The 13332-nt window shown below is 46.2% G+C and overlaps 1 long non-coding RNA gene across 1 annotated transcript in view; it reads right to left on the bottom strand.

Annotated features, from left to right (window-relative positions):
* Positions 1-694: 694 nt before the first annotated feature.
* Positions 695-13332, bottom strand: part of LOC144792119 (uncharacterized) — a 486572-nt gene continuing 473934 nt past the window's right edge. The window contains exon 4 of the long non-coding RNA XR_013602512.1: positions 695-1819. This is a non-coding gene — a long non-coding RNA (uncharacterized LOC144792119). The remainder of the gene's footprint in view (positions 1820-13332) is intronic.

Here is a 13332-nt window from a genome sequence, read left to right as displayed (position 1 = left end):
ACTGCTATTTATGTACCGTGGGACTCCCACTTCGACGACGGGGAATATTCAAGCATGTGAATCTATGAAAGACACCCCTAATACTGGAGAAGTAGTTAGTCTCTTCTTAATCATCCCACTTCGAGTCACCCCATACCTATGAGAACCAAAGCCTGTCAACTGGTGTAGCTCAGCAAATGCAAACCTACATTGCCAATGCTTCTTTGGCACAATTTTAGCCAGCAGCCCACCCAGTATTTGTACTGGGAACACAATGTACTTATTGTGGAGGAAAGGGGGCATATATGTTTTGCTTCTAAGGAAAAACATTGTGTCTGAGTACTCTGGTAGGCCCCGAAATATTGGAATACTTCATTATTTCCCAGAACTGCCTCTAAAACTCTTTGCATTTCAGTCAATATATATGAAAACCTGATGAGTAAAATGCACCCTTTGGTATTATCTCTCCAAACTTTTCTTGACAAGAGAATAGACGTCCACCAACCAAACACGATTGAATATGGTCAGCAAGGTGGAGTTGGTATAAAAAAAAACACGCATAGGCAAAGTCAGTAGGTCTAACCTTTACAAAATGTGTGTTAAGCTAGGAGCTTTGCCAATGGTTATTTGTCGAGCATTGTTTAGAAAGTCAAAACAAAAAGCATTTCAAAGTACTGGCGGGAAGTCACATCTTAAGGAATTTTGAAACATATCCGAATATAATATTTTCAAACTTTATTAACTACAAGTTTTATTTTTCACATTTGAGACAGGAAACTGAGGAAAATTACAAAAGCCTATTGCAAGTGATCAGTCTTAAAGCCAACACAGAGATCTAGTTACAGGTACCTACAAGAGGATAACAGAGGTCTTGGGAAGTGACTGAACTTAAAGACAAATGTTTGACATTTGCCTTACCTACAAATAGGATCTAGACGAAAAGTTGTAGCCATTTTAAGCCCTGCAACACCCTGGGAACAGATTAATGGGCTTGAGAAAAGAGACATCGTTCCAGGTACACCTTTTGTCCCCAAAGGAAGGCTGAGTGAGTGCAGCAGCCTGACGATCCCACAAATGCTGTCTTTGTATGCTAAGCTCTGGGCTTTCATGTAACACATAGAAGGTAGGAGATAAAAAGAAAACCAAGATAAAGTCTGCCATTTAGTTGTCTGGCAAACATTTATTTGATGCTGTGCTCTTACAGATGTGCTAGGAGGGGTAGGGAGCCACATGGAGAGCGCAGGGTGTGGGTGGCTGAGGGTCTATTGACGACAAGGGGGAGATAGCAAGAAAAGAGAAATATAATTCCCTAGTGTGAGCTATGGAAGGATACAAGTCATTCAATCAAAAGGATGAGAAAGCAGATTTTCTCCAGGGTAGGGACATGCACATGGGTAAGTAAACCCACTGGGACAATATGAAATTGACATTGACAAGAAAGCCAGCAACAGATATGTGGTGGGCTGATTCAAAGCCAATTCTATAAGTGTTGGTGTTGTACACAACAGGTATTCGACAACCGACATATAAAAGCTGTCTGTGGTGAGACATGAAAGTAAGAGGTGCTTTCACTTCTGCTTTCATTAAAGCTGTTGTCGGTGTGAAAAAGCTGGTACTACCAATACACCCCATCACCACCAGCCTCCGCTCAGCATAGACAGATGACTTCCAAGGCCCTAAAGCCAACATTCCTTTCTTAGTAGTTGATTGTTAAAAATTAAGGGGCCGTCACATTTGACATGGGAAATTGGGTTGAAACTTATTAACAGCTTTGTAGGAACAGGTCTTCACGTCAATGGTAGTGGTACAGTCATCAGTGTCAGAAATGACACCTCCAAACCTGGAAGAGAAAAAACACATCACCCACCAGCACCATTTACTTCTTCATTATAACATTTTGAGCAAGAGAGAGAAAGAAAGAACAAGAGTAATACAGGGAAAACGTGATAAAAGGAGAAAGCAGGGATAAAAAAGAACCTATTAGAAGGAGAAAAAGAGACAGGAAGTGTATGGTAGTTTAAAGAAGAGACCGTTGTTGTATTCGGAAGCCCCAAAATTGATCAGCGAGACGAAGAGCTCCTAAGGAAATCTTTGGGCTTCTGCATTTCTTTTTTTTTAATTAAGCAACAATAATAACTTTAAATAATTCTGAACTAATACAGAACTTCGTCATCCACTGATGTGTGTGAAGGCCCTTCTCTCCCCCTCAAACAGTTTACCTGTCTAACTATAGACTCTAATGGAAATCATCAAAACTTACAAATTGAGCTCCTCTACAGGTTCCATTATACTTCTTAACATAGAGACCCCAGGAAAAAAAATACATATTCAATACTATAGAACTATCCTTGGATCATGATGTGGTACCTCGTGAGCTTAAACAAGAAACTGTAAACCATCTGTTAAAAAGCCCTTACCTGATTCATAGGACCCTGCAAATTATCTCCTTATTACTCTTCTACTGGATGTTGTCATGATATTGGACCTATCTAACTACCTTGAAAACTCTTTTTTACCAGCTGATGGCCAGTTTTGTTTTCAACCTGGTAGAAGTATTGAATCTGCGCTGGCTGCGGTGTTAGATAATCTATGAATAGCTGCTGACTCTAACTTACCCTGTGCTCTAATTCTATAAGGTTTGTTGGCAGCCTTCGACACTGTATATCATAAACTTATGGCAAGACTTACTGACTTGCAAATTGTGATATTACAGATAAAGCACTTGTATAATTTGTTCAAAATCGATCGCAAACAGTCATGTTTAAAAACTTTCTCTAAATCGGTTTTTCTTATCACCTGAGAACCACAGGGAATACCTGGTCTTAACATGGCGAAACGAGGAGAAATGTTTAATTTCTTCTTGTTTTTGCTGTTTCTGTGTGTGCTGCATTGTGCAGTACACGTAGAAACAGCAAATCGCCATGAAAGATTGTTTATCTGCACTATGGTGCAAGGGTGCCTGCATTGGCGCTAAGCAGCTGAGTTTAGCGCCTGCGCTAGGGAAAATGCGGGGATGTGCTGTACCATTGTAAATACGGTGCATCCCTGCATTTTTCACAATGGTGGAGCGTGGCGTTAGCAATTTTTGCTTAATGCCACGCTTTACCATTCACTTGTGAATATGCCCCCTGAAAAGGTGTCACCTATAGCCTTTCCCTAGATTAGATACCCAAGAAATACCTCTCCAGAGGTCAGTCTGTAAAAAGATTTAGACTAGGAAATCCTGCACGACCAAATACGCAAAGTGCCCCTCATGAAGGAAGTGACCTGGCATAGCAGAGTTTAATGCAGAGCACTATCCTTCGTGAGATGGTCCATTTAAGCACAGCCTTCCCATTTCTTCGTCACGATGAACCCAATGAAGAGTGGATTGTCCACCCAGAAACTTTCTGGCGTAATCAATGTAGAATGACAATGCTCTTCTTGGGTCTGCGTGGTGGAGTCTCTCCTCTTTGGAAGGATGAGTCAGAGCAAAAAAGGTAGGCAATGGGATTTTAAGGCAAGACCCGCAGGCTAATAATATGCAATATTTCCTTTATTGCTACCACTCAGCAGCATATTCAAAGCTTGTAGACTTAAGAACTTAGAACATTCAAAACATTCCAAATAGCACAAAAAAACCAGCAACCAGTCCACTTCCTTCTTTTATTGTTGCTGCTCACAGAGATAAGTACATTTATTTGATTTATAAAAATAATTTTATAAATGTTTGGAATGTGCCCTTTTGAGAGCGTGCTGTTTGATCTGATTTGGTAATCCTTCTATGTGTTTGTTACGGTGTGAATTTAGGTCAGTTTGGTTAAATTCGAATGTAACACCATATGCACAAGTGTCTAGTGGGGCTCCGAGGGTGAGACCATAGCCCAGCATTAATCCGGCCAATTATCCTGTTTCGAAGCATCCCAGACTGTTGAACCCTGTAGCGGTGGTGACTCGACAAGCAGCCGTCCCACCCCGAGCTCGCTACGACACTAGAGCCCGGAGCTACGTCGTGCGAGAGCCCGCGGCCTACATCCGCGCCAGAAGCACCGGCCTCAATTGGAGAGGACTGCCGGAGAAGCGCCATTGACTGTCCCTGAACGGGGGCGCGAGGCGGAGCTAGGACGCCTGGAGGCGGGTGAGTGGTGTCCCGACTGCTCCCCCCCCCCTCCCCCCGCCCGGCTTTGCCCCTCCGGCGACCACACGAGCAGGGTCCCTGCTCCCCTTTGCCGGAGGGCCTGTGATCTAGAGGTCGAGGGACCGCTACTGATTCCGGGACCAGCCCCGGCCGGACCCGCGCCCTCGGCGGCTCGCTGCGGCGCACACAAGCAGAAGGACCGCCTGTGCCCACACCGGCTGCCGTGGCCCACGCCTGCTTCAGGGCCCCCCCCCCTGATAAGAAGTGCCTAATCGACCACCGGGAGAGCCTGGGACAGGGGTCCCAGAGGGGCGCTTTGACGACGTGTGGGGAGAGGGGCCTGATTTCACTGCTTGGAGTCCTGACCCATACTAACCCTTCACCTACTCCGGTGTGCCCCGGGGCATGGCCCCCACATTGACACATAATGAGCGGCAGGGGTAATCGTGGGACCCAGCAGAGCAAATTGGATAAATTTGCCTACACCAAAGACTTTCCCCCGCTGACGGAGCAAAAACGGACCAGCGCTAAGGGCGCAGAGGGCGGCGCGGTCCCGGCCATTACGCTGGAGGACATCATGGCGGCCCTGACTCAGGTCCAAACCACGGTTGGCTCAATCACGACAGATGTCACGCTGCTGCGGGCGGACCTACAAAAGATGTCCTCGAGGGTTTCAGCGGTGGAACAGGTCACTACGACCCTCACCTCGGACACGGCATCGCTGCTAAAAAGGGTGGCGCAATTGGAGAACAACAACAAATTCCTAGTGGACAAGATGGACGACCAGGAAGGGCGCTCCAGGCGCAATATTATCCGCCTTATTGGTCTGCCAGAATCGGAGGGGGGTTCTGCCATGGACCTGTATGTGGAAGACCTCGTGAAGAATGTGCTGCAACCGAAAGGCCTCTCCAAGTTCTTCTCGGTGGAGCGGGCGCACAGGGTCCCGGGGGGACGTCCACGCACCGGGGCACGTCCAAGACCTGTTGTAGCGCGCATATTCAACTTTAGGGATCGCGATGCCATCCTACAAACGGCGAGGATCGCGCCGCCCATACGGATACAGAACTCAGACGTGTTAATTTTCCCTGACTACACGACGGCGGTGGCGGCTAAACGGAGAAGTTTCATCGAGGTGAAGAAAACTTTGAGATCTCGTGAGTTGCCTTATTCCATGCTTTTCCCGGCGCGCCTCAGGGTGGTGGCTGATAAAAAGACTTGGTTTTTTGATACGCCGGAGGAGGCACACGACTGGCTCGAGGGATGGAGACCGGCGGAAGGCAGACAGAACAACAGGCGCAGAAGGCAGGGACAAACCGACGAACCTGACCTAACCGGACAAGAGGAGAAGGCCGAGTCCGGCCCGACTGCAGACTCTGGGGAATGACTCGTGCGGCCTTAAGGGAAGTACCTCTAATTCTTTGTTATGAACTATAGCCGGTGAACCGAACTCTGTATTAATGTTGTTCACCTTCCTTGCTATACTACTGAGACTTCACGAATGAGCTGGGACTCTGAAACTGTTAGGGGCAACTTGGTCCTCCTTGGATACTCACCCCCCCTATGCTCCTGTAAGCAACGTTGTTTTCTGACGGGGATCGTAAGCACTCTGCTGAGTTGGGTTGGCGGGCAGTTTGGAGTCCGCGCAGCAGGGAGGCAGGGAGGAGGGAGGGGGGAGGGGGGAGGGAAGGGGGGTATGTTTGATGATGTTCGTTATGTTTTTTGTTAATGCGATACACCGAATCACATTGAGCGGCATAATGTTTGGAACCACAGACACGATTCTTTGCCTAATTGACACACTGATCCAAGATGATGGGGGTTGACGCGCACACAGAGCCGCGGGGCGGTGGGGCTAGTATGACGCCAACTCTGTCGATCCTCTCCTGGAATGTCCGGGGCCTGGGGGACAAAATCAAGTGGGGTCTGGTCCTGAAAAGCATTAAAAGGGAAGGGGCTGCAGTAATCCTCCTACAGGAGACGCACCTCACTGGCACGGCCACTAAAGCCATGGACAGGTGGGGTTTTAAGATGATGGCCCACTCCGAGTTCACCTCTGGGTCCAGGGGAGTCGGCGTTCTAGTGAAGAAACAATTCCCCCTACTCATACAGTCTACTAGGTCGGATGCGGCGGGTAGGTTTGCCGCTATACACGCACAGTGGGAGGGAAAACCCATTAACATTGTCACCGTCTACATTCCGCCTGCATTACAGGCAATGGCCCTAACAGACCTTAGCGCATTCATACTAGGACTTCCTGAGGGGGATTTGCTTCTAGGGGGTGATTTTAATTTAGTAGCTGATAGCCTAATGGATAGGGTCCCCCCGAAATTGGCTCCAGCTGGCACAACACGACTGGAGGGCTTCCTGACTGCTATGGGATTGGAAGACCTTTGGAGGAAATACAACCCCCAGGCCCAACAGTACACATATCACTCCAGCGTCCATGATACTCTCACTAGGCTTGACTATTTCCTTAGCTCACCGGGTGGTCCTGGTACTGTGACCAAGGTAGAAATAAGGCCGCGCGGCATCTCAGATCACTCTCCACTACTGCTTACCTACGCACATCACCAACCCACACGGCGTCGGATTTATCCAGTCCGCACTGCATACCTCCATAATCATAAGATCAAGAAGGAGCTGAGGGTGGGAACCAAACAGTACTTCCGAGACAACGCGGGCTCGGTGTCCTCTGCTGCCATTCTGTGGGAGGCCTACAAAACAGTGATTCGGGGGCGTGCAATAGTCTCCTTTACAGCGCTTAGGCGGGAGGGGCGAGCGGAACTGTTAGCCCTGGAAACAGCTATGGCTGGGGCAGAGGCGAGACATGCGGCGGACCCAAACCCCACTACAGCGCAAACTTTACAAATAGCACAGCATCGTCATAAAACACTCCTGACAGAAGAGGTCAAGCTGCAACTGTCTGCCACACGACACAAAATTTACGAGATGGGCGACAAAGCAGGCAAGTTGCTGGCTTGGCTGGACAGACGTGACGGACGGGACAGGTGGATAGCACAACTGACGATAGAGGGAGGTGACCCCATTAGAGATCCCAGTACAATAGTACACGCGCTTGCTAGTCACTAAGAAACAGTGTACGCGTCGGCGTCCACAATCTCAGAGGACGAGGCATACACCTACATCAAAGATCTCAAAATGCCAACACTGACAGAGGAGGAGACTCAGGCCTTAGAAGCAGACTTAACGACCGATGAGATATTGCTGGCGATTAAAGCCCTGCAGACGGGTAAGGCACTGGGACCCAATGGAATACCAGTTGACTTGTACAAGTAACAGGCGGACACGCTTGCACCGCACTTGCTGCGCATGTTCGCGGAAAGCTTAGAGGCGGGAGAACTCCCGTTGGATCAACGCACGGCCACAATTGTGGCAATCCTAAAACCGGGGAAACCAGCTGACCACTGTACGTCATACCGCCCAATTTCCCTTATTAACGCAGAGGCTAAAATACTCGCGAAACTGTTGGCGCAGCGCCTCACGCCCCATCTGTCCAAACTTATACATAAAGATCAGTCCGGCTTTATGCCGGGCAGGAACACGGCGCTCAACTTACGCAGAGTACACGGTGCACTTGCGCGCGCACAGTATCTATTAGAACCCGCGGTGATACTATCCCTCGATGCCCATATGGCGTTTGACACGGTCCACTGGCCCTTTTTATTTGCAGTGTTACGTCACTTTGGTTTCGGCCCAAAGTTCTGTTCCTGGATCCGTCTGCTCTATGCCCGTCCGATGGCGCATGTAGCCGCTAATGGCCACATCTCGGCAGACTTTCCGCTGTTCAGAGGCACGCGCCAGGGCTGCCCACTATCCCCACTACTGTTTGCCATGGTCCTTGAACCTCTGGCCGAATGGATAAGGTGGGAGCCCACGATCAGTGGTATCCGCTGGATGGGTGACTGGGAAGACGAAATATCCCTCTACGCCGACGACGTTCTATTTTATCTCACCTCTCCCAAGCGCTCGATTAACACACTACTAGATGTTTGCACGGCATACGGACGAGCTTCCGGTTATTCGATCAACTGGTCCAAGTCCACCATGTATATACTGCGCGGTCCCGCACCGTGCTTGCCGGACACCTGCCCGCTGCGGATCACTGATGCCGGGTTTAAATACTTAGGGATACACGTTACAGCTGACCCTGCTGCTTTCCATACACACAATCTACAGCCCCCTCTTGACCGCCTCAAGCGTGACATCCGACACTGGGAATCACTGCCGCTGACGCTGCTAGGTAAGGCAGCACTGTTCAAAATGATGGCCCTGCCCCGCTTCCTCTACGTTCTAGAAAACGCACCCTACCCTGTCCCTCCCGCGTACTTCAAAACTATCGCGGCACACGTCTCGGTACTGCTATGGGGCACTAAACCTGCCCGTATAGCGCAAGCCAAGCTCACGCGCGGCTGGTACGACGGAGGCATAGCGCTCCCAGACGTCAACCTGTACTACTGGGCGTCGCAATTGAAGATTATCAACCAATGGCTTCATCTCCCCCAGTCTGAACCAGCTCTAAAGGCAGACAGGGCGCGGTTGGGATTCTCTGGAATGCTGACCCCCCTGTACGATAAATCTTTAGTCACCACAAAGATCGGCCCACTACGTCACACACTCACAGTATGGCATGCGGCGCTGAGCAGGTTGAAATGGCAAGGAGTGCTGACACAGCTGACCCCGCTATGGGACGTAAAACAACTGGGACGACTGAGGCACTCCAAGGGCTTTGACCGCTGGGATGCTATCGGCATCTCGACCATTGGAGACCTCTGGCAGAAGGGGCAGGTGCTACCTTTCGAGACGCTGCAACAGCAATATGATTTGGAGCTGACAGAACGTTTCAGGTACGCACAGGTGCGACATGCGTTGACAACGGCGTTCGAGTCCGGAACGGATATCCCAGAGGCGTCCCCGCTCGAAGACAGGCTACTGACTGACTTTATGCCTTCAAAGGCGACGTCACTAACCTACAGGAAACTTGTAAACAACTTACCTGACCCTCTAGAGGCCCTGCGGGAGAAATGGACGCACGACTGTGGTGACATTGATGACTCAGAGTGGCAGGAGGCGACTTCGTCCCGAAAGAAATAGGTGTCCCATCGCGTCTTCGCCTGGTACAACTCCGTATACTTCATAGATCATACTACACGAGGGATGCACTACACAAGATGAAAAGGATTGCACATCCATACTGCCTGAGGGGATGTGGGGAAATAGGTAGCTTCTACCACACGATATGGGAATGCCCCCAAATTGCCCACTATTGGGTTCAAGTGATGCGCACAATGTCTCAATCTGAGAAACTTTCCATACTGCCTGACCCCAAGCGATGTCTTTTAAACATATGGGACCCCAACGACCTCACCCGATATGGGCAAAACTGGATGACACTAGGTATGATGGTAGCGAAGAGAAATATAGCGCAGAGGTGGGGAGGGGGGATGTCACCTTCAGTATCGGCCTGGAGACAGGATATGGACGCTGCGATGATTGCAGAACGGGCAGTGTTTCGAAATAGAGGATGCCCCAAGAAATGGAGTAGGGTCTGGGGAGCGTGGAATAAATACAGGGGAAATATTTGCGACCCTCCTTCTGATACGGACAGCAATAGCTCGGATACGGATTAGAACCTTAAAACTTCGATTTAGGTTAACAACCCCTGCTTTGATTTGTAAAACAGAATGCTCCTGTGTTAAAGATGTACTCTCGTATGTGTATGTTCCAAAACTACGGTGCCTACCTTATTTTGTGTTTAAATGTGATATTGTATCGCGTTGTTTCAAAATGCCAATAAAAATTATTTAAAAAAAAAAAAGATGCATTATACGGTGATACACTATATTCCAAGTGTGACATCTACAACACAGTGCAATACATCATAAGGAATGTTAGATATCTAAATTCTAAGAATGAAGACACAACACATCCCCCCCTTCCTTGGGTATAAAATAAAATATATTTTTTTTTAAAACAAAAAAGGTTATACTATAGTTCTACTTCCATCTAACTATTATCTATTATCAATAATGTAATCTTTCAACCAAGAAGACACCACCTTCCTCCTTAACGAATATCGTAGAGGATCAGATCCATCATTCTGAGATGTAGAAGGAATGGATTCCTCTAATACAGTACTAGTGTCTTGTACAGAGGGAGCATTGACATTATCCCTAGAGATTGCATTTGACACCTCCAAATTCTGAGTAGCTACAGCTTCATTTGAAGGAATAACCCTTGAACTCCCTGGATCTCCATCTAGATCCTCAGGTTTCCAACTATGAGTGGTGAGGTTAGGAGGGTTGTGAATAAGGTGAATGTTAGTGAGAAAAAAAAATATTCAACTAACCCAAAAGATAATGCTGGTGCTAAACCCAATTTCACCAGATACCTTCCCTCCACAAATGCGAAACCAAAATGCTTTAGTTGTAATAGTTTAGAACATCTGGCAGATTATAAAGGTTGTCCGGCTTTGAAATTTAAATGCACCAATTGTGGTTTGATGGGCCATTTTACTAAAGCCTGAAAAAGAAGAAAGAATAGTGTCAAATTTGTTAACAGTATAGCTGAGAATAGCCACACTGATGAGACTTATGAGATGAGTGATGAAAATAGTTTAATAATGAATTTACATGATAAACTGGTGTTGAATATTAGAGACGATGCTGTTATAAACAAACCAATTTGTCTGATGGATATTGGTGGGGTTGAGGTGAAAATGTATGCTGACTCGAGCTCACCCTTCACCATTATCAATGAAGAACTTTGGAATTCTTCTTTTGTACACAAAGTTGGTGAAAAGCCTTTAGAACCAGATATTCACCCTGAGGGCTATGGTGGAGCAACCATAGACCTTCTTTTTTACCGTTGGTTTATATTTAAATTTAAGGGGAGAGTATGCTGAGGCAAATTATATATTGCAAAAAAGGGACCACCTATTCTTAGTTGGTTTGATCAAAAACAATTGCATATAATTTTAGATCCCAATAGCCGTGAATAAGTATTGGTCGTTGATGATAGGAGTGCTATTAGTAAAGATATTTTAGTAGAGTTTCCAAATGTTTCCAGTAAAGTTCTGGGCAATCTGGAAGGTTTTGAGCATAAGATCATTATCAAGGAAGGCGCTTGTCCTAAGGTACACAAATGCAGGAACATTCCCATTTTAGTAAGAGATGAGGTTAGCAAGGAATTAGATAAACTAGTCTCGAACAACATTATTGGGCCTATTGAAGCGTCAGATTGGGTTTCTCCGATTGTAGTTGCAAGACGTAGTAATGGAATAATCCGGCTGTGTGTGGATTTAAGCTACCTGAACAATAACATAGGGGCAGATGTATCAAGCGTTTTTTTGTCGCAAACGCTGTGAATCGCAAAATAGCAGCGTTTGCGACAAAAAAACGGGAAATGCCATGTATATAAAAAATCGCATCGCAAAATTAAGGAATCACAAAATTTGCGATTCCTTAATTTTGCGCTACCATTTAAGGAATCGCAAAAAGCGATTCCCTAAATGGTATGTAAGAAACAAGAAAGTTTTGCGATTTCACACTAAGAAATCGCAAATTACCACCAACTTGTAGTTGGTGGTAATTTGCTAATTCTTTTACAAATGCACTTTGTGCAATTTGTAAAGGTGGCATGGGACGCTCATACATGCCCTTAGGGCATGTATGTACACCATATGCGTACACATGTCAATTTCAGGGGTGCAGCAGGGTGTCCTTAAGACACCCTTGCACCCTTGAAATTATTCTCAATTTGGGATTAGCAAATTGCGAATTGCCAATTGAGAATAATTTCACATTCATTCGTATGGGCCTCCTGGCCCATAGAAATGAATGGGAAATTATTCCTTAATTGGGATTAGCAATTTGCAAATCCCAATTAAGGAATTTTAAGAAATCGCTAAAAAATAGCGAATTTCTACATACATACCATTTTGCAATTCTCAAATAGCGATTTCTTAAAAATCGCTATTTGGGAATCGCAAAAGGGTATCTTGATACATCTGGCCCTTAGTTGTGGATACATTTCCATTACCTAAAATTAACGAAATGGTGTCAAGCTTGAACAATGCAAAATGGTTTTCCACGATAGACTTATCGTCTGCGTATCACCAGATCTCTTTGTCGCCTGAATCAATGAAGTTTACATCTTTTGTCACACCTTTTGGGTGCTTTCAATATAAACGTATGCCATTCGGTTTAGCTTTGGCGGCCGCCGTTTTCCAACGTTTAAGGTTTCAACTTTTTGAAAAAAGAACAAGGTGTCAGATTTTCTCAATATGACATCCTTGTATTTGTAAATGATGAGGAAGAACACTTAATGAGACTTCAAAGGGTTCTGAGTATTTTAGAAAGTAAAGGTCTTACTGTCGAGCATTCGAAATGCAAGTTTGCACAGAGAAGTGTAACATATCTTGGTCACATCATTAATGAACAAGGTGCTAGACCTAAACCTTCATTGGTTTCTGCTATTTCTGAGGCTCCTATACCTACTTGTAAGGATGACATTAGATCATTCCTAGACATGGCGGAATTTTGTTCAAAGTATGTACCCAATTTTGCAACTACAACTTACAACATTCGTCAACTCCTAAAAAAGAATTTTACTTTTGTGTGGTCACAAGCATGTAATTTGGATTCTAAAATTATTAAGGAAGCCATTGCGAAAGCTACGGCTCATCACAGTTTTGACCCTTCATTTGATAGTATGATTACTATGGATGCCAGCAATAAGGGCCTAGGGACAGTTTTGTCACTAATTAATGATAAGGGCCAAGAGAAAATCATTGCTTACGCATCAAGATCTTTGTCTCCATGTTAGGAGAAGTATCCGATAATATAGAGAGAAGCCTTAGCCTGTGCATGGGCGCTTGAACACTTTAAGGGCCAGATGTAGGTAATCCCAATTTACCTATTCTTAAATACCGAATTTTACTGATTCGGTATTTAAGAATAGGTAGATGGGATGTAGATACATTTTCGGTAAAAATTACCGAATCGGTAAGATTCAGTATTTACCGAATCGGTATTTACCGATTCAGTAATTGCCATTCAGGAATGAATGGCAATTACCGAATCGGTAAATACCGATTCAGTAAAATGGGGGAAACATTCAAGGGTGCCAGGGTGTCACTTTGACACCCTGTTGCACCCTGGAATCGTGCTTGTGTTCAGATGTGGCACACATACATGCCCTTACATGTCTGCCACATG

This window comes from Lissotriton helveticus, chromosome 11 (assembly GCF_964261635.1).
Source record: "Lissotriton helveticus chromosome 11, aLisHel1.1, whole genome shotgun sequence".
Lineage (NCBI taxonomy): Eukaryota > Metazoa > Chordata > Amphibia > Caudata > Salamandridae > Lissotriton > Lissotriton helveticus.
This window is presented reverse-complemented; position numbering and strand designations above follow the sequence as displayed.